This window comes from Mustela lutreola, chromosome 2 (genome assembly GCF_030435805.1).
Source record: "Mustela lutreola isolate mMusLut2 chromosome 2, mMusLut2.pri, whole genome shotgun sequence".
NCBI lineage: Eukaryota > Metazoa > Chordata > Mammalia > Carnivora > Mustelidae > Mustela > Mustela lutreola.
The window spans coordinates 99,201,649-99,226,788 of NC_081291.1; the positions used below are offsets into that span (position 1 = coordinate 99,201,649).

A 25,140-nucleotide genomic window follows, 5' to 3' on the forward strand; every position below is an offset into this window, starting at 1 on the left:
CCTGAACACAGAGACCCTTTGTGTTGCCCTTCAGCCACACCCACCTCTCTCCTATATCTCTCCCCCTAACTTCCGACATCTCTATTCTGTCCTCCGTTTCTAAAATGTTGTCACTTAAAAAAAATGATATATAGATCATATCATCTAGCATGTAACCTTTTGGGATTGGCTTTTCTTCACTCAGCAGAATTCCCTGGAGAATCATGTAAGTTGTTGCATGTATCAATATTTGGTTCCTTGTTACTGCTGCATGTTTCATGAATGGGTATACCACAGTTTGCTTCTAATCACCTTTTGTATGAGATGTGAGGTAGGGGTCAGATTTCCTTTTATTTCCCCCCATATGGATTTCTGCTTACACAAATACCATTTGTTCAAAAGACTTGGCTCTACTCCATTGTGTTGCTTTGGGATGTTTGTCAAATACCAGCTGGTTATACGTGTGAGTTTCTTTCTGGACGCCCTAGTCTATCCCACTGATTTATTTATCCTTATGCTGGTACTTCACTAACTTGACTACAGTTGTGCAGTGTTATGGACTGAATGTTTGTGTCCCCTCAAAATGCATATATTGTAACCCTAATCCTCCTAATGAAATGGTATTGGGAGGTAAGGCCTTTGGGAGGTAATTATATCATGAGAGAAAACCCCTTGCGAATGGAATTAGTACCCTTTTAAGAATAAGCCAGAGAGCTAGCTAGCTCTCTTTCTGCCCTGCAGGGACACAAGGAAAAGTCAGCAGTCTGCAACCAGGAAGAGCACCTTTGCCTTTACCTGTCCGTTCTGCCCTCATGATCTCTGACTTCCAGCCTCCAGAACTGTGAGCTTTATAGTATGTTGTTATAGCAGCCTGAGCTAAGACATAGTAAGTCTTAAAATCAAGTCATCTGAGTCCTCCTTCTAACTGTTTTTCTGTTTGAAAATTACTTTGGCTATTTTCATACAAGTCTTAGAATGTCTGTTAGTATCTTTTAAACAATTCTGTTGGAAATTTGATGGAGCTTGCGTTAAATCTAAAGATTAACTTGAGGAGAATAGACTTCTTGATAATATTGAGTCTTCCAGTCATGTATATGGCATCTTTCCACTTACTTATTCTTTTTTAAAAAATAGATTTTCTTTCTTTCTTTCTTTCTTTCTTTCTTTCTTTCTTTCTTTCTTTCTTTCTTTAAGAGACAGCATGCCTGCACAAGCTCGGTGAGGAGTAGAGGAGGAAGGAGAGCTAGAAGGAAAGAACCCCAACCAGACTCTGCACCGAGAGGCCATGCAGGGTTCCACCTCAGGACCCTGAGATCATGACCTGAGCGAAAACCAAGGGTCAGAGGCTCAACTGACTGACCCAGCCAGGCATCCCCCTATTTGTTTACTCTTTCATGTCATCAGTGTTTATACTTGCTGGAAGTCATTTGTATTTTGTGTTTATTAATGCTATTACCAATGAAATTGCTCTTATGTTTTTACCTCATTTCTAGTTATGTGCTGCCCATTCGTAGAAATACATTGGATTCTATGGGATGCCTGGCTGGCTTTGCTGGCAGAGCCCGACACTCATGATCTCGGGGTTGAGAGTTCCAGCCCCGTGTTAGATGTAGAGATTACTTAAAAATAAAATCTTTAAAAAAAAAAACCTACAAAGATATAGACTGGGTTTTGTACATTGACTTTGTATTCTTGCAACTTTACCTATAAATTCTAGTAGTTTTTTGTTGATCATGAGGCTGACTGAAAAGGCTCGTGAGCCACAAAATGAAAGCAACCTGTCTCTGAGTCCACCAACCTGCGTCAGAGTCTAGCATTTCTTTTGACATTGTAGCAGTCACTGGAGGTCTCATCAAACTGCTGATCAGGATTTCAGCTCCTTCCTAGTGACTCTTACCACAAACCCTCAGGCACCCCTCACACGCAGGAATGGTGAGCTCTGTGCTGCTCACCACTCAGGCATATCCAGAGGTTAAAGGAGATAGCAAGAGACATCTGCACCTCGCACAGTAGTCTGATCTCAGGTTCCTATCAGCAGCATTCCTCGAGGCTGTCTCACGTTTCTGCACATTTCACAAGCAGAGGAACGTTTATACAGTGGACAGGCCTTGACAGATAGAGATAGCATTTCCTTCTAAAACCAAGGGCAGGGGCTGCTGGGTGGCTCAGTCAGTTAAGTGGCTGCCTTCATCAGGTCATGATCCCAGGGTCCTGGAATCAAGTCTCATGTCAGGCTCCCTGCTCAGTGGGAGTCTGCATCTTGCTCCCCCTCTGCCTCTCCCTGTGCTCATTGTCTCTCTCTCTCTCTCAAATAAATAAAATCTTTAAATATAAATAAATAAAAATAAAACGAAGGGCAGGTTTCATTACAGCCTTGGAAGATGGAGGTCGTGTCTCCCTCTACAGCAAGCATAGCCACTCTCCAGTGTGAAAGCTTGGCTTTCCAAAGCTCAGAGCTGTTCTTCCATAACACAGCCCACTGCACATGCAGGTGTAGTTGGCCTTCTTCGTGTTGTCCTCTGGAAATCCAGGCCAAGGAATCCTGTTCAAAAATGCGAATACCCTGATGACTACTATTGCTCTGCAAAATAACCTATCCTTTACCACTAACCCAGGAGTTTCATGTTTTCTGCCAGTGTCCATAAAACTGTGGAAACACCACTTGTTAGCTTGCAAGTAGGATAAAATCTCAGACCTTCATAGTTCCTGATATCACCCAAGAGGTAATGAACTTTGCCCCTTGATTGTTTAGGCTCTCCTGGGAGATTAAAGAGCAGGACTTCTAGGGGCACCTGGGTGGCTCAGTGGGTTAAAGCCTCTGCCTTCGGTTCAGGTCATGATCTCAGGGTCCTGGGATCGAGCCCCCAATCGGGCTCTCTGCTCAGCGGGGAGCCTGCTTCTACTCTGTCTCTGCCTACTGTGATTCCTCTCTCTGTGTCAAATAAATAAATAAAATCTTTAAAAAAAAAAAAAGAGCAGGACTTCTTTCCCATCTAATTTCTCATTAGAATAGAACTCCTTGCCCATCTTTTTGGGCAGACAAAAGAAGCTTTTGAGGCAGATCTGGATCTCAGTCAGCCACACAGATCTCATTACTAAAGACTCTGCTCCCCTAGGTGTCCCCCAAGGCTTCCTGAATGACTGCCCCAGGCATCAGAGGGCCTCATGCTCACTGGCCTTCTGGGTTCTCTAAACTTTGTTAAGATGTATGCATATTCTGAAATACTACATACAAATCCGTATTTGTCTTAGTGTGAAAATGTTTTAAAATTCTAACCATCAAAGATTTAATTTTTTTTTTCTGTCTTGTTTGTTAGCAGGGGTAATGTAAATTGGATTTAAAAGAACGGGGCTAAATGGAAATGAGCAAATCCTGCATTGCAGGTTCAAAATCTGGGCAGTTTTTGCTTTTCTAATTTGGTGTTACAATATTTCAAATACGACGACTCCCAAACACTTGTGGCTACAAAGGATGATCATTTCTCCATTGTTGGGCCAGTTGAGGTTGGGTAATTAGCGAGGAGAGATGCTCCGGATGCTGGGCTCAGGCTCCTAGTTGCAGAATGTTGTCTCCTGTTGTGAGGCCAGGCCTCGCCACACCGTTCCTGCGGTGGGAAATAATGGCTCTCACCCCAGTTCCACTTTTTCTGAGCTCCAGGAAATGTTCATCAAAGGATTTTATCAATGAAGGAAGATATCTGATGCTTTAAAAATTATGTTTGAGGGGTGCCTGTTTGGCTCAGTTGGCTGAGCCTCCTACTCTTGGTTTCAGTTCAGGTCATAATCTCAGGGTCGTGAGATCAAGCCCCGTGCCAGGCTCCCCACTCAGTGAGGAGTCGGCTTTAGATTCCCTCTCTTTCTCTCCCTCTGCCCCTCCCTGTGTGTGCTCTAAGTCCCTGTCTCCCTCTCTTTCTCTAAAATAAGTAATCTTGGGACGCCTGGGTGGCTCAGTTGGTTAAGCAGCTGCCTTCGGCTCAGGTCATGATCCCAGCGTCCTGGGATCGAGTCCCACATCGGGCTCCTTGCTCCGCAGGGAGACTGCTTCTCCCTCTGACTCTGCCTTCCACTTTGTCTGCCTGTGCTCGCTCTCGCTCGCTCTCTCTCTGACAAATAAATAAAATCTTTTAAAAAAAATAAAATAGGGACGCCTGGGTGGCTCAGTTGGTTAAGCAGCTGCCTTCGGCTCAGGTCATGATCCCAGCATCCTGGGATCGAGTCCCATATCGGGCTCCTTGCTCCGCAGGGAGCCTGCTTCTCCCTCTGACTCTGCCTTCCACTCTGTCTGCCTGTGCTCGCTCTCACTCTCTCTCTCACAAATAAATAAATAAAATCTTAAAAAAAATAAAATAAAATAAAATAAAATAAATAATCTTTGTAAAAATTATGCTTGCTTGGTTTTCAGCAGTTAACTATGATGTGCCTGCATTCAGTTTTCTCTGTGCTTACCCTCTTTGGGATTTACCAAGCTCCTTGAATCTATGAATTTTATGTCTTTCACCAGCTGGAAAATGTTATGCTCTTACCTCTCTGACTATTGCTTCTGTCCCATTCTCTCTCTCGTCTCTTTCTGGGACTCCAGTGATATGAATGTTAGACAATTGCAAACAGCTTGATTATCTTTTATGCTATTATCTCTTTTTCTCTCAGTCTTTTTTCCTGTGTTTTCATTTCAATGTATTTTTTAATTTGTCTTCAAGTTCAGTAATCCTGTTCCCATCTGTATTCAATCTGCTATTAAATTCATCCAATGTGTCCTTGACCTCTGTTAATAGACTCTTTAAGTTCTAGAGTGTGCATTTTCTTTCTATTTTTATTTTTTGTAGATTCCACTTACCTGATGACATTTCCTTTCCTTTTATCTATTTTACCTACCTCTTCTTCTATTTATTTATCTATTTTATCTACCTCTTCTTCTATTTTATGCAACATATTAATCTAAGTGAGGCTATTTTGAATTTTTGAAGTATAACACACACGCAATGATGCAAAAGGGTGCTAATCATGAATACACAGTTTGATGAATTTTCTCATTTGTCTATATCCATGTAACCATCATCCACATCAAGATACATCATATTTCTGGAACTTCTTTCCCTCTCAGGCATCATTCCCCTCTGCCAAGAGATAACCAATACTTTTTTAAAAATTAACATATAATGTATTATTTGTTTCAGGGGTACTGGTCTGTGATTCATCAGTCTTCCACAATTCACAGCACTCACCATAGCACATACCTCCCTCGTGTCCATCACACGGCCACCCTCTCCCTCCCACCCCCCTCACCTTTGGCAACCCTCAGTTTGTTTTCCGAGATTAATAATCTTTTATGGTCTGTCTTCCTCTCTGGAGATAACCCGATTCTGACTTCTGTCACTATCAACTGATTTTACTATTTACTGGACTTCATATATGTTGTCTTTTCCTTCTGGCTCCTTTCATTTAATATAATGTCTGTGAGATTCATTCATGTTGCTTATGTCTCTGTACATCATTCTCATTTATTGCAGTATAGTACTCCATTGTATGAGTAGACCATAATTTCTGTATTCATCCTCCAGTTAATAAACATTTGGGTTGTCACCATGTTTAGGCCATTATGACTACAGCTGCTATGAATATTCTTATATATGTTTTTTGGTGAACATAGTTGCTCATTTCTCTTAAGTATGTACCTAGAAGTAGAAATGTTGACTCAGAAGGTAGATGTATGTTTAGCTTTAGTAGGTTCTACTAAACATCTTTTCAAAGCTGATTGTGCTCATTGTCAATTTATTGACGTTCAGATCCAAACCCATCCTTATTACCTGCTCTGTGATAATGAAGCTGGACCCTTAAACATTTCTCTTCCGCCCTTTGGCACATTGCTAAGCTTTGCCAGGAGACAGTGCTAGCAGCCACCGCTAGAGAAAGTGGCTTCTCTTCCTGGCTCTGATGGGCTCATTTGGCAGGTTCCTGGTGCACATGTTTCCTGCACACGGGGCAGCCAGAAACGCACAGCATGTCTCTACTGACAGCTTCCTCTGACACCACAGAGGGCAGATTTTGAATGCATCATTCCTGTGGAAAGCTTTCCAGCAAATTCCACAGTGTAGCACCTTCTCCTGGATGGTTTCTCTCAGTACCCAAGAGGAATGCTTTTCCAGTGTGTTCCATGTGCACGGAACTTCAGCAAACTTCTTCATCATCCGTGAGTCATGACTACACTGTCTTCAACAAGGAAGGTACCTCAGCCTGGGGAGAGGGTGAGGAAGGACCTCATACAGGTTTGTTCCTTCCTAGGGTGGTCTGTTGCAGTCTCAGAGGCTACTCTCTGTACCTGCTATAACAATATTCCTTGGAATTCTTCCTTCTTAGCACATAGTCCCCTTTTATACTTAATAATTCTTTACCTTAAAATTTTCTTGTCCAAATTACTTTGTGGTTTCTGTATCCTGAGTTAACTCTGGCTGATGCATGGATATACCATTTTACATCACCACCAGCAATGTATGAGAGTTCCAGTGCTTCTATAATCAGTTATTTTAGAGTCCTATCTACTAACTGCTACATCTGAAAGATCTGTGTCTGCTTCTATTGTCTGTTTTTTCCTCTTGCTTATCAGTTATCATTTCCTGCCTCTTCACCTGATTATTTTTCACTATATGCAGACATTGTATGTAAGAGGCATAGAGACTCCAGATGATATATTTTGCTACACAGAATGTTCTTTCTTTCTTCTGTTAAGCAGATAGCCATGAGGGATGATTGCCTCAGTCTGGTGAAGGATTAAGCTGAACTGAGGCTGGATTTCAGTGTTTACAAAACAATCTATCTCTGTTTATTCTTATTCCTTACATGCGGATTTATACTGAGAGCTTTGCAAGTCTCTGTACCCTCAGCCATGAAGGACTGTAGAGATTCAGTTCTGCCCTTCACAGGTTCATAATCGAACTGTCTAGATTCTGTCCCCTTGCAGATTCAAAATCTGGGAAAAGTCATGAAGAATGGCCATGTGTTTGAGTCAGGCCTTTTCTTCTTGGAGAGACTTTCTTTGTTTTCCAAGTGCTGTAATATTGTGGAAGATTACACTCTCCTTTTTAGATGCAGCCAGACCCAGAACTGAGCAAACATCCCGTGGAGAAAATGGTTGTGTTTTTAAAGACTCCATGTTCCCATTTTTCATTCTAGTACCATGTAGCCACTAATAGCTTTACTGGTTTCTCTTTCCTCCATTAGAGATCTTTCTTTTGGGCAATACTTAATTGTTAAGCAGTGCCCCAAACTGACAAATGTCCAGGGAGATGAGTGAGGGGACAGCTGGAGAGACTCATCTCATCGTAGGACCTTGTGGGACCATTGGCCTACAACGACCTACTACATCCCATCTAGGAGAGGAAATCTAGGCTTTAAAAAATATATAATTATTTGAGAGAGAGATAGAGAGAGCATGAGCAGGTGTGTGTGGGGGGGGGAGAAGGAGACTCCCCGCTGAGCAGGAAGCCCTATGCCAGACTTGAACCCAGGACCCTGGGATCACCACCCTAAGACAGATGCTTAACTGACTGAGCCAATCAGGTGCCCCAGAAATCTAGGCTTTTGAGATTCAAAACTCTTTTCTTTTCAAACTTCTGTCTGTAACATGTATTTCAAAATCTTCAAGTTGACTTTTCTTTCCTGACAAATTTCTGTTGTAATGTCCCTACTTTGAGGTTCTGAATGTCAAAATATCTGAGTTCAATGTTCTTCAAATTGTAAGTCACAACCCATTAATGGGGCATGAAATCATTTTAATAGGTCTTGAAAGAATTTTTAAATGAAACAGAATAGAATAGATTAGAGTGCATCACATATAGTAAAGGTAAGTATCATTTAGTTAAATTTTTATTTCACTTGTGTGGGTTATGTGTTTGGTTTTCAATGTAAAACCTATTTGTTTCTATGGGTTGCAGCCAAAAATGTTTAAAAGCCACTGGACTTTAAACAGAGAAAGAGCTAAGGAGAGAAAAACAAGTGATAAGAAACAAACATATTAACTGAGTATGGGCAACTTTATGGAGAAGTTTGGCCATGACTGGGAAATGGATTGACTGAAAGCTGCTCTTCTGGCCCCAGCGAGCAAGAGTCTGTGTGTGGGATAAACCATGAGCATCAGAACAAGAAGCATCAGAGAAGAAAATCCTGTGAGGGCTAGCTCCTCGTGGGGCTGAGGCAGCTGGGGATGTACAGAGGGGTAGCAGGGAGAGCTGAAGATGAGAGATAACTGAATTTAGATCAGGATGAGCCGTGAGAACCCTAAGAGAAGACTGTGTCATTCTTGGGGCTGTATCACGGGCAGGCCGGCGAACAGCAGCATGTACTTGGCCCAAAAGAAAGGTCAGCGGAGAGGATGAATAGGCATGGGGCTGGGGTGAGGCTCTTCTGTTAACATATGGTTGATGCTTCAGGGTCAGCAAAAGGTCTAAGTCTAGCTAGGTCTAGGAGACTAGTATCCTCTTCACCTTCTCCCTGCTTTCCCAACACCAAACACACAGTTGACCTGCCCGTCGAGGCCACCAGACATACGGGAAAGAGTCTGGGCTCTGTGGTCAGAAGACCCTGATTCTGAGTCTACTGGCTGGTTGGGATTGGGCTTGTGTCTCCTTGTGTCTAAATCAGGGCAGGTAAGACCTGCATAGGTCATTGGGACATGTGAAGACTCACATTAGGCCCATGTCCAGCACCCGTGAGTGCTCAGGCGTTCAGAGCAGCTTTTGCCCCCAGGGACCACAGCGTAGCAGAGAGTTCTGGAGGAACATTGTCCCACGGGATGGCTCCTGGCCCTTGAAGTCCCCAGGCCCCCTAGGCTTGCACACTGAACCCCCAGGCACCAGTTTGGGTCTGCTCTGAGGCACAGCACTCAGCAAGCCTTGGGGCAGAGAGGCCAGTGCAGGACACTGCAGGGGACATGGTACACTTGCTTGTGTCTCTGAGCAGGAAAGTTCTACTCTGGGTCAGCCCAGCAACTCTCGTCTCTGCCCTATGGCAAGAGCTGGCTCCTGGCCCTGTGGCTGGACTTGGACTTATGCTCTGAAACTTGGGCCTGAGCCCAGTCTGGGTTTTTGGCCAGGAGGCATTTGGGCCTGGAGTCCGGCCTTCTACCATGCTGCTAACACACCTGGTCAGACACATGGATCTGTGGGAGTTTTGGCGAAGACTTCATCTCACTCATACCTCAGCATGGAAGGGTTTGTCTCTCCTTTCTCATTCTAGCTGAGTGTTATTTGTCCCTCAAGCCCTGGCTCAGCCATCACTTCTCGCAGAAAGCCTGCGCTGGGCACCCACACCCTCCCCACTCAGGGTTAGATGCCCTTCCTCTGGGCCCCACAGGCCCGGGGACTGCTCTCTTTCCCACCACTTACCCTCGGCTGGCACTCTGAGTTGGCTTGGAGGGAGGTCTCTACCACAGCACCTGGCACACAGTGGGTGCTCTGGCAGTGTTTACTGAATGAACAAACTGTCAAACTCGGGCCTCCCTTTCCTGCCCAGTGCCCCTGTCTGCCAGCCACTGAGCCACACTTTATTTCAGGGTTCAAAGAGCAGAGGAGGCAGTCCAGATGGGACAAGGGCCCTGTTGTAAGCCCTCAGCCACAATGTACATTAGAGAATCCCAGGTAGCTGTATGTGATTACTAGCTGTTTCAGTTCCATTTCTTGAGGAGACAGATTTTTAAAGATTTGTGTATAAAGACAAATCTTTGCTCTCATGCAGATGCTGTCTCAGCTCCAGCTGAGGGCAACACTTCCAGAGCCCTGAGCAAGTCAGGGCCCAGGAGAGGATGTTTCTTGACAGAGGGAACCCAGGAGGTGCTGACAGACAACCAGGACACACAGAACTTTGCCAGTCTCCCCTAAGGCCTGTGGTAAATGGGAGGAAGAGGAAGAAGCAGGTTCAGGGCAAGACCCAGCTGGTCACAATAAGCATTTCTCCCTCAAGCCCTTCCTCAGCCAAGCTCTTTGACTCCCTACCAAGGTGAGATACTTGATAGCACCTAATGCCCTCCCCCCGCCATGGGGATTCTTGGGGTCCCAGAGACTTCAGAGCAGCAAATGGAAGTGGGGGGACACAACTCTCACCAAATGGCTGCATGGGTACCTGGGAGGCCAAACAAAACCAAAAATCGGATTGGAAGCCCCAGTACGACAGGAAGGACTCAATAGTAAGCTCCCCCTAGGCTTGGGGTGGCAGTGGGGGTGGGTGGGGTAGAGGTGAAGCTCTCAAAATGACAAGGGGGTGAGGGGCGCCTGGATGGCCCAGTCAGTTGAGGGTCTCCTTCAGCTCAGGTCATGATCTCAGAGTCCTGGGATGGAGCCCCAACAGGGCTCCCTGCTCAGCAGAGAGTCTGCTTCTTTCTACACTTACTCAGCTCATGCGCAAGCTCGCTCTCTCTCAAATAAATAAATAAAATCTTTTAAAAAAATGACAAGGGGTTGAGTAACCTGGACGTGTAAAATGGTTCCAAGTTATCATCAAGGTCCACCCACAAGAAAGTCCTCAAAAATAACACCAATTGCCAAAATTATAATAAGCTATCACTTCACTCTCACTAGAGTGGCTGTAATCAAAAAGACAGTGTTAGTGAGGACGTGGAGCCATTGGTGCTCTCAGACATGGTTGGTGGGAATGCGGTGCAGCTGCTCTGAAAAACAGTTGGAGGAGGGGTCCTCAAAATGTTAAACATAGTTGGGGCGCCTGGGTGGCTCAGTGGGTTAATCCTCTGCCTTCTGCTCAGGTCATGATCTCAGGGTCCTGGGATTGAGCCCCTTATCAGGCTCTCTGCTCAGCAGGGAGCCTATTTCCCCCCCCTTCTCTCTGCCTGCCTCTCTGCCTACTTGTGATCTCTGTCAAATAAATAAATAAAATTTTTTTAAAAAATGTTAAACATAGCTAAGCACGTGACCCACAATTCTGCTTCTACTGCGGTCTACTCATAGGTATATCACCGAGAGAAGTTAAAACATGCGTTCATACAAGGGGTTGTACAGGAATGCTCACAGGAGCTGTATTCTTAACGGCCAAAAATACAAAGAGCCTAACAAACATCATCTGAAATGGAGAAACAAAATGTAGTGTATACATACATTGGAATATTATTTGGTCATAAAAAGGAACAAGCGCTGTTTCATGCTGCAACATTGAATGCATGCATAATTCGAAGTGAAAGAAGCTGCTCACAAAACACCGCATGTGGTAGCATTCCATTTATATGAAATGTCCTGAATAGGCAAGTCCATAGAGACAGAAAGGACAGGAGTGGTTTCCAGCGACTGGGGGGTGGGGAATGGGGAGTGACTGCAAATGGGTAAGGCATTTTGGTGGGGGGGGGGGCTATGAAAATGTTCTGAAATTACCGTGATGGTCCAGCAACTTTGCTGATAGGCTAAAAACCACGTAACTGTACACTCCCAAAGTCTTGTTTTATGGTATCTGAATTATATTTCCATTTTTTTTAAACGAAAAAATTTCATCGATGGAGAGGAGTTAGCAGAACTGAAACAATGAAATGGAGCACGAGTGTCTCCTGTGCCCGTCGCATCCATCGGAACGAACTGAGGGCCCAGAAATGGTGCACCGAGAAGGCCTATCGGGAAGGGAGGCTGCTTCGGGATCTGGGAAGAAACCCCTCCCGGGATTCGAAGCGAACTCCGTTGAGGTGGCAATGGCTAAGGACTGGGGAGGCGTCGGTAGTCTCAGAAGTTGGCCGGGCCGGAGCGGAGACTTCAAGATTGGGGCCAGAGGCTCTTAAACAGGCCCGAGCGATTTCCCATGCCGCGTCCACTTTAAAAGCCAGCGCGGCGGAGCCGGGGTCTGACCGGGTAAATGCGCGGGGTCGCGGGGAAGGCGGAGGCGCGGACCCCGCTCGGAGCCCGCCCGGGGGCAGTCTGCCCGTGTGGCAGGGACTGAGCGGGCCGCGCGTCCGGGGAGCCCGGGTGCTCGCGGGGGCGGCGGGGTCGCGGCGCACCCCCCCCCCCCCGCCCCCAGCGCCGGCGCTTGCTGCGGAGCTCTATTTTTAGCAGGCGCTGTTGCAATATAAGGAATGCGCGGCGCGCCGGGCGCTCCGGGCGCGCGCGGGCTGTGCGGTCGCTTTAAGGAGGCGCCGGGGCGGAGACGGGCCGGAGCGGCCAGAGGGCCGGCTGGCCGGGAGCCGCCAGTCCCGCTGCAGTGGGGCCGGCCGGGCGCGGCGCTGCCTCCTCCGCCGCGCGGGCATGGAGGAGGCGGCCTGAGGACCGGAGCCGAGCCGGGGCTGGAGCGCGCGGTGAGTGGTGCAGCCGCCGGGGAGGGCAGGGGGCCCGGCCGGGCGCTTTGTTCGGGGCGGGAGGTGTGGCCGCCCCCGGGCCCTGCCGCACTCACCTCGCGCGGAGCGCGCCCGGGGACTGGCGGGGAGTGGCCTTTTGCCCCCACCGCGGGCTCCGGCGTAACGTCGTGCGATCAAGAGATCCGCCACAATAGAGACCGCGGCGGGGAGGGCCTGTCCACCGCCCAGAGATCCTCTTTCATGGAACCGCCCTTCGGTTTCTTGTCCGCCTCGGCGGGGACCAGCGGGGTGGTGGGCGGCGGGGAGCGGCGGGGGAGGTGGGGGGACCCTTTCTCCCCTTTTAAAATGGCGTTAACGTGGGCAGGGATCCGCCGCGGGTGTTGTCAAATTTATCTCAAAAATAAAAGGCAGCCTGCCGCACAAACGGCCCTTCACGGCACCCGGGGCTTGGGGCTCTGCTCACCACTGGGGCCCGGCTCATTCATTGACCGGACTTGGCTGGGGCGCCCATTGAGTGGGTCATGGTGCCCGTTCTTGCTTTGCGGGGAAGGTAAGGACAAAAAATGAGCGACAGCGCATTGTGGTCCGTGACGAAGTCAGGGAAGATCAGGGGTTGTGGGACAGACAGTGTGAAAGGTCAGGGGAGGCCTCCTAGAGGAGGTGATGCCTGGCAGGAGCGTGGGCACTGAACACCCAGTTACACTCTGTGGCTGGAATTGAGGTCTGTGCTCGCCTTCGAGAAGGCCAAGTCTGAAGAGATGGACAAGGGCTACCTCATGGGGCCCTGATCTCAGAGCTCTGGGATTCCCCCACCTCCTCCCTCACGGGCCCCTGCTGGTACCGAACCTCCTTGAGCTAAATGGTTCTTGCATCTCCAAGACACACAGTCTGTCCTGGACCCGATGGTAGAGAATGACTGACAAGGCTCAGAATTCTAGCCTGAAAAGAGTATTAAGGGAGATCTGACTTAAAAACCCAAAGCCCCCCTGTAATAGCAGCAGTCAGCAGAGCTCCCACAGACCAGGCACTGGACCAGAGTGTGCTTGCTCATCATTTGACAAGACTCTCCCAGAGGTTTATTGTTGTTGTTTTAAAATTTTATTTATTCATTTGACAGAAAGAGATCACAAGTAGGCAGAGAGGCAAGCAGAGAGAGTGGTGGAAGCAGGCTCCCCACCGCACAGAGAGCCAGGGGATGAGGGGCTCGATCTTAGGACCCTGACATCATGACCTGAGCCCAAGGGAGACGCTTAATAGACTGAACGACCCAGGCACCCACATCCATTTGGGTTGCTGTGGGTATCAGTAACTTGCCCAGGATCCTATCTCGAGACCTTGTGGCTGTTCAGGCCCCTCTTCTGAGGGCGGAGCTCTCCCTGGCTTGAGGGCTCCAGGTGCAGCCTGTGGTAACCTTTTGCTCTGTTGACAGGCCCAGGTTGGTTGAAGTGTGGGTGGTGAGCTCTTGGGATTAATAACTGACATGTGTCAGGGGCTTTGCAGTGAACAAAGCATTTCCCGGAGACAGTTCTTAGAGATTCTCTGCTTGTCTTCCCAGAGAAGAAACTTGAGCTGGCTAACATTTTATAAATCTACTAATTTCTGGTAAATTGCAAGTCCCTACTGACAGGGGCTGAAAATATTTCGGGCTGTGATTTTCAACCTTGGGTCTGCTCTCACTTGCGGCAGCCAGTGAGTTTCTCTATCTGCAGTTTATGGTGTAGTCTGTACTTTCTCTGCCAGGTCAGGAGGTGTTGGGCTTCAATGCTCTGGGGTTTTCATGGCTGCAGGGTCCACCAGCCTCTTTTGGAGGTGGGTGGTGTTGAGGAAGTGGGGTGCTTTAGCAGAAACTGCCCCCACCCCAGCCCCTGGCCTCAACATCTTTTTTTTTTTTTTTAATTTAAGATTATTATTTATTTGACAGAGAGAAAGGGAGAGCACACAAGCAGGGGGAGCAGGAGAGGGAGAAGCAGACTCCCCACTGAGTTGGAAGCCTGAGGTGGGGCTCCATTCCACGACCCTGGGATCATGACCTGAGCCAAAGGCAGATGCTCAATGGACTGAGCCACCCAGACGCCCCTCAACATTTCTTTATGAAGAAGAGGGTCAGAGCCCCCTGCAGAACCCCAGTGAGCAAGAGACAATCTTCCAAGATTTGCCCGCTTTGCTCTTGCAAAAGGCAGTTTGCACTTTCCACTACTCAACTTTCACCTACAGAAGGCGTTTTGGTGGCAGGTGTAACTTTTATTTTATTATTAGCTCTAACCATATGTATTTCACACAGTGAGTTGATCTGAGCTGCTCATAAAGTCATAGATCTCTGGGGTTGACTCCTGAGTTTGAGTGATGACCTGGAGTCAGGGAGGACTACCAAACTCAGATGAAACAAGCTAGGTCCCGGGGCAACTGGTCCTCCCATCAAGTCAGATTTGCATGGTGACCAGTGGGCTGGATCAAGTGACTTCTCAGGGAAACATGGACCCCACTTTATATCTCACACCTGGTGTAATCAGTCCTGCCAGTGAAATGCCCCCACATGGAAGGGTTCCTCCCTGTAAGCGATGGGAAGCACACCTGCTCATGAGCATTGTATAATTCGTACAAACCATACTTATGTGACCTGAATGGGAACACGTTCTTGTGCAAAACTGGAATATTCTCAAGCATCCAGAGTGTGCAGTGAGTTGCAGAGGTTCTGTACCTGCCAGGCTCAGGGCAGGTAAAATGTAGTTACCTTTGAGTGGGGACGAAATAAAGGAGGGAGCTGAAGGAGCTCCCTGTGCCCTGGGGCACCTGGCAAGTATCCATTGTCTAAGGGCTGCACAGAAACTTCAGGCCCTGAGAAAGATTTTATGGGTGGACTCTGAGGCCTGGACAACCTTCATCGTCTTGGGTATTACCACTGGGCCTTATGGTACTGGATCGATGGGGCTGCTTTTGGCTGCAAACAACAAAACCCAAGAATAGTAGATAAAGCAGAGTTTAGATCTCCCAAAGATGCCGAAGATGTGAAGTTGTTCTACACAGAGACTGGATATTAGCACCACTTCCAGCAAGCTATTACATGGGAAAGGCAGCCAAGAAGGCTGAGGGTCTGGTGACCAGAGCAATGGTTTTTACCTTATTGGGTCACAGCCTCTTCAGTATGCCAGGGAGAAGCCTAGAGAAAAGCTGCTTGGGTGTACAAAGTCCTGGTTAGACTCCAGGTTAGACCAGGTTAAATCCCCTGGTCTAAGCCACGTTGTCTCTCTAGTGGTTACCGGGAACCCACTCAATGGCTCTGCCCCCACAGCCAGGCTGTCATGTTGGGATGGTAGATGTTACGAGTGAAGGCCAGGTTTTGGTGGCTGCTTCAGACAACAGAGGTGATGTTGAAGCTGAAGTGACAGTCCTTTACACCCCTGGGCACCTGCTGTCTTCAGCCTTCTGGGTGGGTGTGTCTGCTGCAGGTGATGAGGCTGATCTCACCTGCCCCCAGAGACTTCGCCCCGGCCCCCAACACTGAGCACCAGGTTGGCAAGATCCAAGGCAGCTTTCTGCAGCCATCCCTTTCAGAAAGTTCAGGAAGTAGCAGTGTGTATTTAACTTTTTAATGTCCCTCTCATTGACCTTTAGTATTTTGGGTAGCTTTTCTAGGTGGGGCCTGCTGATGGCCAGAAGGCCAAATGACAATCTAGGTCATAGCTAGTTGCTGAAATGTCTTTATGGGTCATCTCCAGAGCTTGGCCTCTGGCCACCTAAATGGATAAAACACTATGATTCACATCTGGGCTGTGATGCTAATGAGATTGGGGAGAGCACCAAGGATGGACTGGGGTTTGGTGTGGTGGTAGCATGAGGAGAGGGTGGGGGGTTGGGGGCTCTGCACCCTGGTTCTGGTCTGTGACTAACTAGAGGGCCTTGGGCACATTTCCTACTACAGGGACCCAGGTGCCATCTGTGACTTCTTTGCCTGCCCTCAGGGTCATCATGGGATTAGATGAAATACACAGATGAGAACATGGCTTGGGAGACCAGAAAGGGCTGTAAGGATTAAGAGCATCATCAGTATTCAAGCAACCTCACGTAACAGAATCATAGATCCAGGAGGGGACCCTGGAGCGTAGTTAGTCTAGATTCAGATCCTGTAGGGCAGATTTCTTAGCATGGTCAGGCAGATAATTTTAGGTGAGGCACATACAGCATCGTTTCATTTTAATATGCTTGTTTATATGTATTATAACAATACAGGCATCACATCAAATCCATTTTTAGAAAATGGATATTTTGTTCAAATTAACACTAGAGAAAGGTTTTAAGTTAAAAAGTATGATGAGGGCATCTGGCTGGCTTAGTCGGAAGAGCATGTGATTCTTAATCTTAGGGTTGTGAGTTCAAGCCCCATGTTGGGTATAGAAATTACTAAAAAATAATCTTAAAAAAAAAAGTAAATGAAAAGTATGTTGATTTTTTTTCTTAAGATTTTGTTTATATGACACAGAGAGATAGAGAGCATAAGCAGGGGGAACGGCAGGCAGAGCAGTAGACAGAGAGAGAAGCAGACTCCTCACTGAGCAAGGACCCTCCCCCCTCAAGGCAGGGCTCCATCCCAGGACCCTGGGATTATGACTTAAGCCAAAGGCAGACGCTTAACTGACTGAGCCACCTAGGTGCCCCAAAGTATGATGATTTTAAGGTAAAGATTAAGCCAGTAGTAGTTCAGTAATTAACAAATATGAACAAATATGGAACAAATGGGAAAGTGAGCCCTTGAATAAAGGCTGGGAAACTTTCAAGGGAGTCTCTCCCTAACAGTCCCTCCCTTCCTCCCTTGGCTTCAGCTGGACACTTCTAGAGATAGGAAGCATGCTGCCCCCAAATTTGTCCACTTTTCCATTTGGGGATTCTCTCGTCCTTGCCAGGTTCTTTCCTTTCTCCCCTGAAGCTGCCTGCCCTGGATCTGTCCCTGGCGAATCCCTGATAGTCATGCTTTTCTCCATCACCAGTTCCACTGTCTCCAGCAGCTCCTCAAATGGTTGAAAGACAGTTTGTCTCTGTCCTTCCTTCCTCCTTCCCCCCCTCCCTTCAACAAAGACTTGGGGGCTGGGCCTAGGCTAAACACTCTATTAGCCATACCAGGCCTCATAGCAATTGCCCTTAGCCTTTTACGTATGTGGAAACTGAGGCTCAGGGAGGTCGAGGAGGCCACATCCAGTCAAAGCCTGAGAAAAGAAGAGCCCAGGAGTCTGACCGAGGTCCATCTGGTCCCCAAGTACATATCCTTCTGTGACACTGGGCCACTCCCACAACTGGGTGACCAAAAATGGCCCCTCTCTTGGTTCCTGGTGCTCATGGGGTCTGTCCCTCAGGGGTCTGCGCACCAATGGCCAGGGCTGCAGGCGAGCCCTTGTGAGGAGGGGGACAGAGTGGCCTATGCTAGAGGATGTGATGGAGCCGCTGGTTGGGAAGAGAGGCAGAGTGCCTGGGTGGCCATGGTACTCCCTGACGCCCATTAATCTTACAGTCAACTGCAAACCCCTAGATCTTTTGGGCACTTAGTTTATTTTTTTAATTTTTTGACAAATAGAAAAATGACAATATAAAGGATCGTGTAACAAGCACCATGGGTCCCTTCCCAAAATGGACAGAGGCCAGCGATTTCATCCATACTCAATCTGTTGCCCAGTAGGTCAGGACTTTGGCCGTGTCCCTGGTCATAAGGTCTCGCTGGTCTGGGCCTGTCCTCGGCCTGAGGTGGGCTTTGGAGCTTCTGCATACTGGCTCTTTCAGCTTCCTGTCCTCCACTAATTCAGCAAGGGCCTCTGGGCCTCCACCAAGGTTGCCCATAGCTGCGGAGAAACCACCGGGGGTGGTGGGGGCGGTGGGCATGTGGGTGCTTTTGGATTTAACCCTTGTCCAAAATGTTGATCTTCTCTGGAAGCACCTGCCTGGACCACTGCAGGTTCAGGCCAGGCTGCAAGCAGAGTGTAGTCGTACCTGCTCAAAGCATACGCTGTGTAAGTGATAGACTTCTGTGTTTAGAATAGAGAAAAAACATGATTTTATAATTAGATAACAGTGATTTGCTAAGGAGCTCATTTTACACAAACCTTAGCAAAACACCCCTTCCATTCCAAAGTGTGGAACTAGTTTAAGGTGCAGTGGGATACGTTTCTGATCTCCGCTCTGCAGGCCCAGTAAGGAGGGACAGGCAGCTGTTTGCAGCCTTCTCCCTTCCACCCCCAGCAGACTCCAGGACTCCCAGGACTCCTGGCCGGAGCGGTAGCCTGCCTCGCCCCTTGAAACTCGAAGCCCCAGCCTGGGTTAGAACACTTAGCAGAGTAGTGTTTTGGAAAGCCATGCCGAGGAGATTCAGAAACTTCCAGGAAAGCCTTCCACATTCAGGCATTCTCCATTTGCAGGGAGTCACGATGGGGAGGAAGATTTGAACTAGTTGCCCAAGAGAACACTGGGACCTGAGGCGGGCCTCACATTCTCTTTGTTAAGTGTTAAGAATGAATTGAAATATTCTCTGTCCCTGAGTGGCCCAGGGAGAGCAGCATGGCCCATGTCCTTCCCAAGTCTGACGGGGGTGCTGCCAGACACTGGCACGGGGACCTCAGAGGGACCTGCTTGTCGGGCTGTGTTGTCTGGTAAGAGCTGTCCAGAGACTGCACCAGGGAAGGCCGTGAAACGTACTATAAAACCAGTTCCTGTTTGATTATTTGGAAATACACAGACCTGTTATGTTTACAAGCCCACTTCTCTCTTTTTTGAATATGATGATTTGGATTATTTCTAATTAATTCCTCCCCTGATTGCTAATCATCTTTACTCTGGCTCCAGCCTTAACATGGCTTACTTAGGTTACTGCAATACCAGTCTAACTGATTCTCGGTCTATAATTTTGCCCCCTATAAATCCATCTTAACGTGGACAAAAATTTCAGAATGAAATCTGAGCATTTTACTCTCTTGCTTATAGACCTTAATGAGTAAGGAGAGGGGACCAGTCTTACCAGACACTAAGATACTATAAAACCAGAATAAAGTGGTGGAGGCCTGGCACAGGAATAGATAGGTCAATGAAACAGAATAGAGTGCCTCCCCCAAAGTCCCTCCTGCCCCTCAAAAAACAAACCAAAAAAACCCCTTTTTATTTTAAATGAGGCCTACTTTCAAAAGAAAAGTTCTGATTTCATAGATGGAACCTACTGTATACACTATGTGTGAGGCGGCCCTACTATACCAAGTACCCAGACTATATAGCCCAGTACCCAAGCAGTGACAGGGTTTGTGGGCACAGAGGGCTGTTTGGAGGTTGTTGGATGGCTGGTAGAGGTGGGGAGGCCCACTCACCCCACAGAAACTGATCATTCTCAGGGGCATCTGGGGACAGATTCTTGCCTCTCGAAAGCAGCATATATTCATTTCAAAAGCAAAATTTGGGATCCCTGGATGGCTCAGTTGGTTAAACATCTGCCTTCAGCTCAGGTCATGATCCCAGGGTTCTGGGATCGAGTCCCGCATCTGGTCTCCCTGCTCAGCGGGGAGCCTGCTTCTCCCTCTGCCTGCTGCTCCCCCTGCTTCTGCTCTCTCTCCCTCTCTCTCTGAAAAGTAAATAAATAAAATCTTTAAAAAAAAGGAAAATTAATTTTCATTTCTTTTTTTTTTTTAAAGATTTTATTTATTTATTTGACAGAGAGAGATCACAAGTAGGCAGAGACGCAGGCAGAGAGAGAGAGAGGAGGAAGCAGGCTCCCTGCTGAGCAGAGAGCCTGAAATTTTCATTTCATTTAGGTGATTTTTTATCCTTTAGAATTTCAACATACCTTCTTGAAAATTCCCCCTTTTGGATAACCTACACATTCATCCCCCTGTATTTGAATTCTGCTGGAAATGTAGGGAGACCCAAGCGAGCCCATCTCCTCTTGGCAAGGACTATTCTCTCACAAGTTGGCTCAGTGGTCCAAAATAGCCACTATCAAGTTGTTATTTCAATGCCGGCTTTATTGTAACCAGGGATGATGGAAAAGGGTGGAGACACTGTCCCAAAGCCTTGGGGGCATATACTAAAAAATAACTGTATGAGATCTGTCTTCTCAGCCTCCTTCCACACCCACATTCCTCAGGTTGAGTTTCCTTGGGCAGCGGAGTCCAGAAGGCCTGGTGCTTCTCAGGCCCAGCCCTTCTTCTCCAGGAAGCCAGGCCCAGCCCCAGGTGCCCTGCTGGCCTCCCAGGGAACTAAGGTCAGCTGGCATCAGAATCTTCCCGCCCATCCCTACTCACTGACCCCCAACCCCACCCGCCTGCAGAGGACAGTGGCCCCAAGTCCACTTATCTGGGCCTGGGTGGGTGTTTCCTGCATGTTTGAGATTTTACAGAGGAAACCAAAATAAAGAAACAAAGCCTTTGTTTTCCTTCTGGACTCAAACTGGGGACGGCTGGAGGGATGGAAAGGGGGAGCTGGAGTAGGCCACTTGGCGCTCCAACAAAATAACCATTCTAATAAAGCCCTTAACAGGGACTTTTTTCTATTTAGGGTTGGTGTGAGTGAATAGGAAAGACAGGGCGGAGGGCTGGGAGAGCCTCTGTGTGTGGAAGGAGAGGGCCCCAGGCAGGGTCCCTGGCATGGGGCTGGGGCCACCAGCAGGGCTGCTGAATTGGTGGCCAAAGGGGGTCTCAGTCCTTTCCTTGCTCAGAAGACCCACAGGAGAGTGGGAAGGAGCATGGGCTGCAGGCCAGAAGAGCCTCTCTCTGATTGCTGCCCGGCCACCTGTTGTCTTGAGACTTGGGCAGTCCCCCACTCTGTGAGCCTCCCTTGCAAGGTCCCCAACAGGGAACAATGCAGATGTCCCAGCCACCCCATCCCAGTTCTTCCTGACCCAGGTTTACTGGGCCAGGCCCTCATAGCACATCCATGCCTCCATGGAAATGGGGACATGCTGTCCTCAATATCTCATCATTCTTCCCAAAGGATTTTCTCTGTGTAGAATTTCTGAGTGCATTATTTATTTTTTCTTCCTTTTTTTTTTTTTTTAAAGATTTATTTATTTACTTACTTGAGAGAGAGTGCAGCGGGGAGGGATGGAGGGAGAGAGTCACAGGCAGACTCTACTCTGAGCACAGAGCCAGACGGTGGGGGAACTGTCTCACAACCCTGAGATTACCACCTGAGCAGAAACCAAAGGTTGGACACTCAACTGCCTGCACCACCCAGGCCCCCCAAAGCTGCTTTATTTTATTTATTTATTTATTTATTTATTATTATTTTAATTTGGTAGACTCCACACCCAGTGCTGAGCTTGAACTCATGACCGTGAGATCAAGATCTGAGATGAGATCAAGAGTCAGATATTTAACCAACTGGGACACCTAGGTGCCTGTTGTTTATTTTTCTTTAAAAATTACCCAAGCATTGATGAACATGCCCCCCACCTGTAGTATTTTGGAGGATTTCCAGGTGGGGACCATGTCCACTGGCCATCCGGCCTCCCGGGTCAGCTGCCCCAGCTTTGCCCCCGTGCATGTGTGCAATCTGCTTGGCTTCCTCATTCCTTAACCCCTATTAAGCCACAGCTAACAGGCTTTCAGAACAGGGAAGAAGTTAAAATTGAATAGCAGACCTCTTCCTCTTGCCCGCTTACCCTCGGAAGACTTCTCTTGGTCAGTCTGTCTCCTCAAGTCTAGTTTGTGCCCCTTCTCCAGGGACTAATTTTCCTGGACACTTTTACCCAGTTTTTTTTTTTTTTTTTTAAGATTTTATTTATTTATTTGACAGAGAGAAATCACAAGTAGATGGAGAGGCAGGCAGAGAGAGAGAGAGGGAAGCAGGCTCCCCGCTGAGCAGAGAGCCCGATGTGGGACTTGAGACCATGAGACCATGACCTGAGCCGAAGGCAGCGGCTTAACCCGCTGAGCCACCCAGGCGCCCCTTTTCCCCAGTCTTGAGAACTCCAAATGTTCTTTACTTTTGGTGGCATAGCTGTCATGAAATCTGTCCTGGACCAGGCTGTGGGCCTAGGCTTTTGTCTCAGAAAAACCTACTAGAGAACTTGTCTAGGCAAGAGGTAGGCCCCCTATCCTTACATGGCTAGCCAGGTGTAACAGCACTAAGTACTGGACACATCAAGTCCCAATGGCCAGAGCGAACCCAAGAGTGAACTTTTCTCCTTCCTGTTAGAGCATTCTGCAGGGTAGCAGGGAGGATTGGAGCTGATGTAAACCAGCAGACACTTATTGAGCACCTTCTTTGTGTCATACGTGTGCTGGGACAGCAGAGGGTCCAACAGAGGACGCGCCCTGTGCTCATGGAACTGACACATTGGGAGCCGGAGAGGCCGCGTGCACAGGGTCGTGGGACAGCCGAGTGTTTGGGAGTGTAACAGTAATCTCACCTGGCCTGAGGTGTGGTAGGGGGTGCATGAGGAATACACGTGAAGTGCCAAGTATGTGGGGTGGACGTAATAAACAGGTACTAGAGTATGCTCGGTCCCGGCCACAGATTCAGCCCGAGTGCATGTCCAGCAGGCTGCTGCTTCTAGCAACAGTGGTTTCACGGAGAAGGGTTTATAACTTTTCCAAGGCTACCCACAGCTAGGAAGTAAGACACCCAGGATTCAAAACTGATGCATCAGACCCATTTCCAAGCTCCTGACATCTGTTTTGCCTCTGACTTTCCTGCCCCTAGGGTGGCTCCCATGAGGTGGGCTGTAGGATGGGCATAGCTCTGAAACGTCCCCCTTTCTCCAGATCCCTGAAACAAGGCAGCCCAGGGGGTGGATTCTGGTCGTTTCTCCATTATCAGAAATAAAATACGCTTCCTTGTTAAGTTCTGGGATAGCCAAGCCTATGGACTGTACTAAGAGCTTCTCAGCCTGAAGGAGGTGATTCAGCGGGAGCACCTGCCTCCCTTACCAACCCCCCCCACCACCACCCTGAGCACTTTGGGACAACCTGGAAAATACCCGTGTGTAGCCCCGGGCGTTCTTCTGCACAATTTGGTGGAAGGGGCACTGGCAGGAGTTCCCACAACATACTGATGGTGATAATGGTAACAAGAATGAGAAGAATAGCAATCCTTTCTGTGCACCTGCTTGTGTGAGCTCATCCCATCCTCAAAACAACCCTATGAGGTGGATACTGGTATCAGCAAGTGAGGAAACAGGCATACACAGATTGAGGTCACACACCTAGCAGAGGGGCCAATGACAAGGGGCTTTTTATAAAAGTGCTGTCTGTAGGAAAAAGGGAGATAGGAGGCCAGTAGTGGCTGCTGGGGACAGATCAGTTCTGCCAGCTCGCCAGCTGCTCCCTCCCCAAGTCCTGGCCTGTCTGCTGAGGAGGGGAGGAGACCTGCTGCGACTGTTTTGCATTTGGGGAGAGGGGTGTGAAAAGTTGCCTCCCGCCTTTGCACCCTAGGGGCTTAAAATCTGGAGTTTGGGAGGGTCCCTGAAAAGTCACCACTCCTCTCCCCCCACCCCGCAGCCCTGGTTCACCCCTCCAGAGCCGGCTGCTGGGCCCTCCTTCTTCCATCCTGCTTCAAGGAGATTCCACACCTCCCCAGCTGCTCATTGTCATGCTCACCTCGTTTTCAGGAAGTTTCCCTTTTATTTTGCTCCAGCCTAGTTCTCTCCAGCCTGGTTACTTGTTTAAAATGGAGATTGGATTGCCTCCCCCCATCTCAGACAAGAGCCTCAACTGTGTTTCTGTCTCACTGTTGGTCAAACATATAAAGTTTTACGTTTTCATTAATTGTGTGTGACATCTTGAATATCAATGATAGAAACACATGTAAGCAATGTGTGCCTTCCTGCCCTTCACCTCCCTTGGCCCCTGAACACTCCTGAGGTGGGCCGTGTGCTCCCCCTAAAGACTGCTAACCCCCTGCTGCTGCTACTTCTCAGTGTCATTTCCACCTCCTTGAATCTCACACCTTCTTGTGGCCCAAGCCGGGCCAGACCACAACAGTGCAAAGAGTAACTGCCTTATGTGCTCTAGTGGCCCAGGGGCAGCAGCGGGTGCCCTTGTGGGCTGAAGCCCCCCCGGGGGGTGGGGGATTCATTTGGCTCAAATGGTGGGTAGTTAACGTTAAAAACTCAGCTTCACAGGGCACCTGGGTGGCTCAATTGGTTAAGCGTCTGCCTTTAGCTCAGGTCAGGATCCTGAAGTCCTGGGATCAAGTCCTGGATAGAGTTCCTGGCTCAATGGGGAGTCTGCTTCTCCCTTCGACCCTCCCCCATCTCATGCTCTCTCTCTCATTCTCTCTCTTGCAAATAAATAAATCTTTAAAAAAAGAACCCTCAGCTTCACGTAAAAATTCCAATTTCTGGCTACTCTTTAAAAATTTAGACCATCGGGCAACCTGTTGCAGATATGCTCTTGTTGCTGTGGTCAACATGATTCCACCTCCTGATGGAGGGTAATAGTGGTCTCCTGTTTGCCGCAGGCCCCACTGCTCCCTACTGCCCATACCTGCCCCTTTCTCTCATTTATCCACCTGGCTTCTGTGAGCACATGAGATGAGGAAGTTCATTTGTTTCCCTGAGCGCCTCTTTCTGTCACTGCAGGGTAAAGCAGTTGAAGTAGTGGGACAGCCAGGACTTGGAGGGCTGGAGCTTAGCCATAGTCAGACCTGGTAAGAAGTGTTCATCTCATAGCCAGGGGCTGCTGACACAGAGCGATGCCTGCCCCTGGTCTCCAGACCTTCCCTTTACTGTCTGTCACCACCCCTGCCCTTCTCCCAGGCTGCTAACTTCTCAGTGGGCCAGTGCAAGGCCATGGTTCTATGAGACAGGCAGCTCTGGTCTGGGACAGCGCTGAGGCACAACCCATGAAGCTGTGTTCTGCTTAACTGTCACCTCCCCCCAACTGTACCCTCTCACTTAGGGGAAAGATAATACTAGATTTGCCTTG

General features: G+C 48.3%; 1 protein-coding gene across 3 annotated transcripts in view; it reads left to right on the forward strand.

Moving 5' to 3' along the window:
• The first annotated feature begins 11,647 nt into the window (after positions 1-11,647).
• MRAS (muscle RAS oncogene homolog) overlaps positions 11,648-25,140 on the forward strand; it is a 60,721-nt gene continuing 47,228 nt past the window's right edge. The window contains exon 1 of one of the 3 annotated variants that reach the window (XM_059162731.1): positions 11,648-11,810. The gene's annotated coding sequence lies outside the window, so the exon portion shown is untranslated. Of the gene's footprint in view, positions 11,811-12,075; positions 12,251-25,140 lie in introns of those variants that run through there. The other 2 variants (XM_059162732.1, XM_059162729.1) reach the window with 2 other exon arrangements.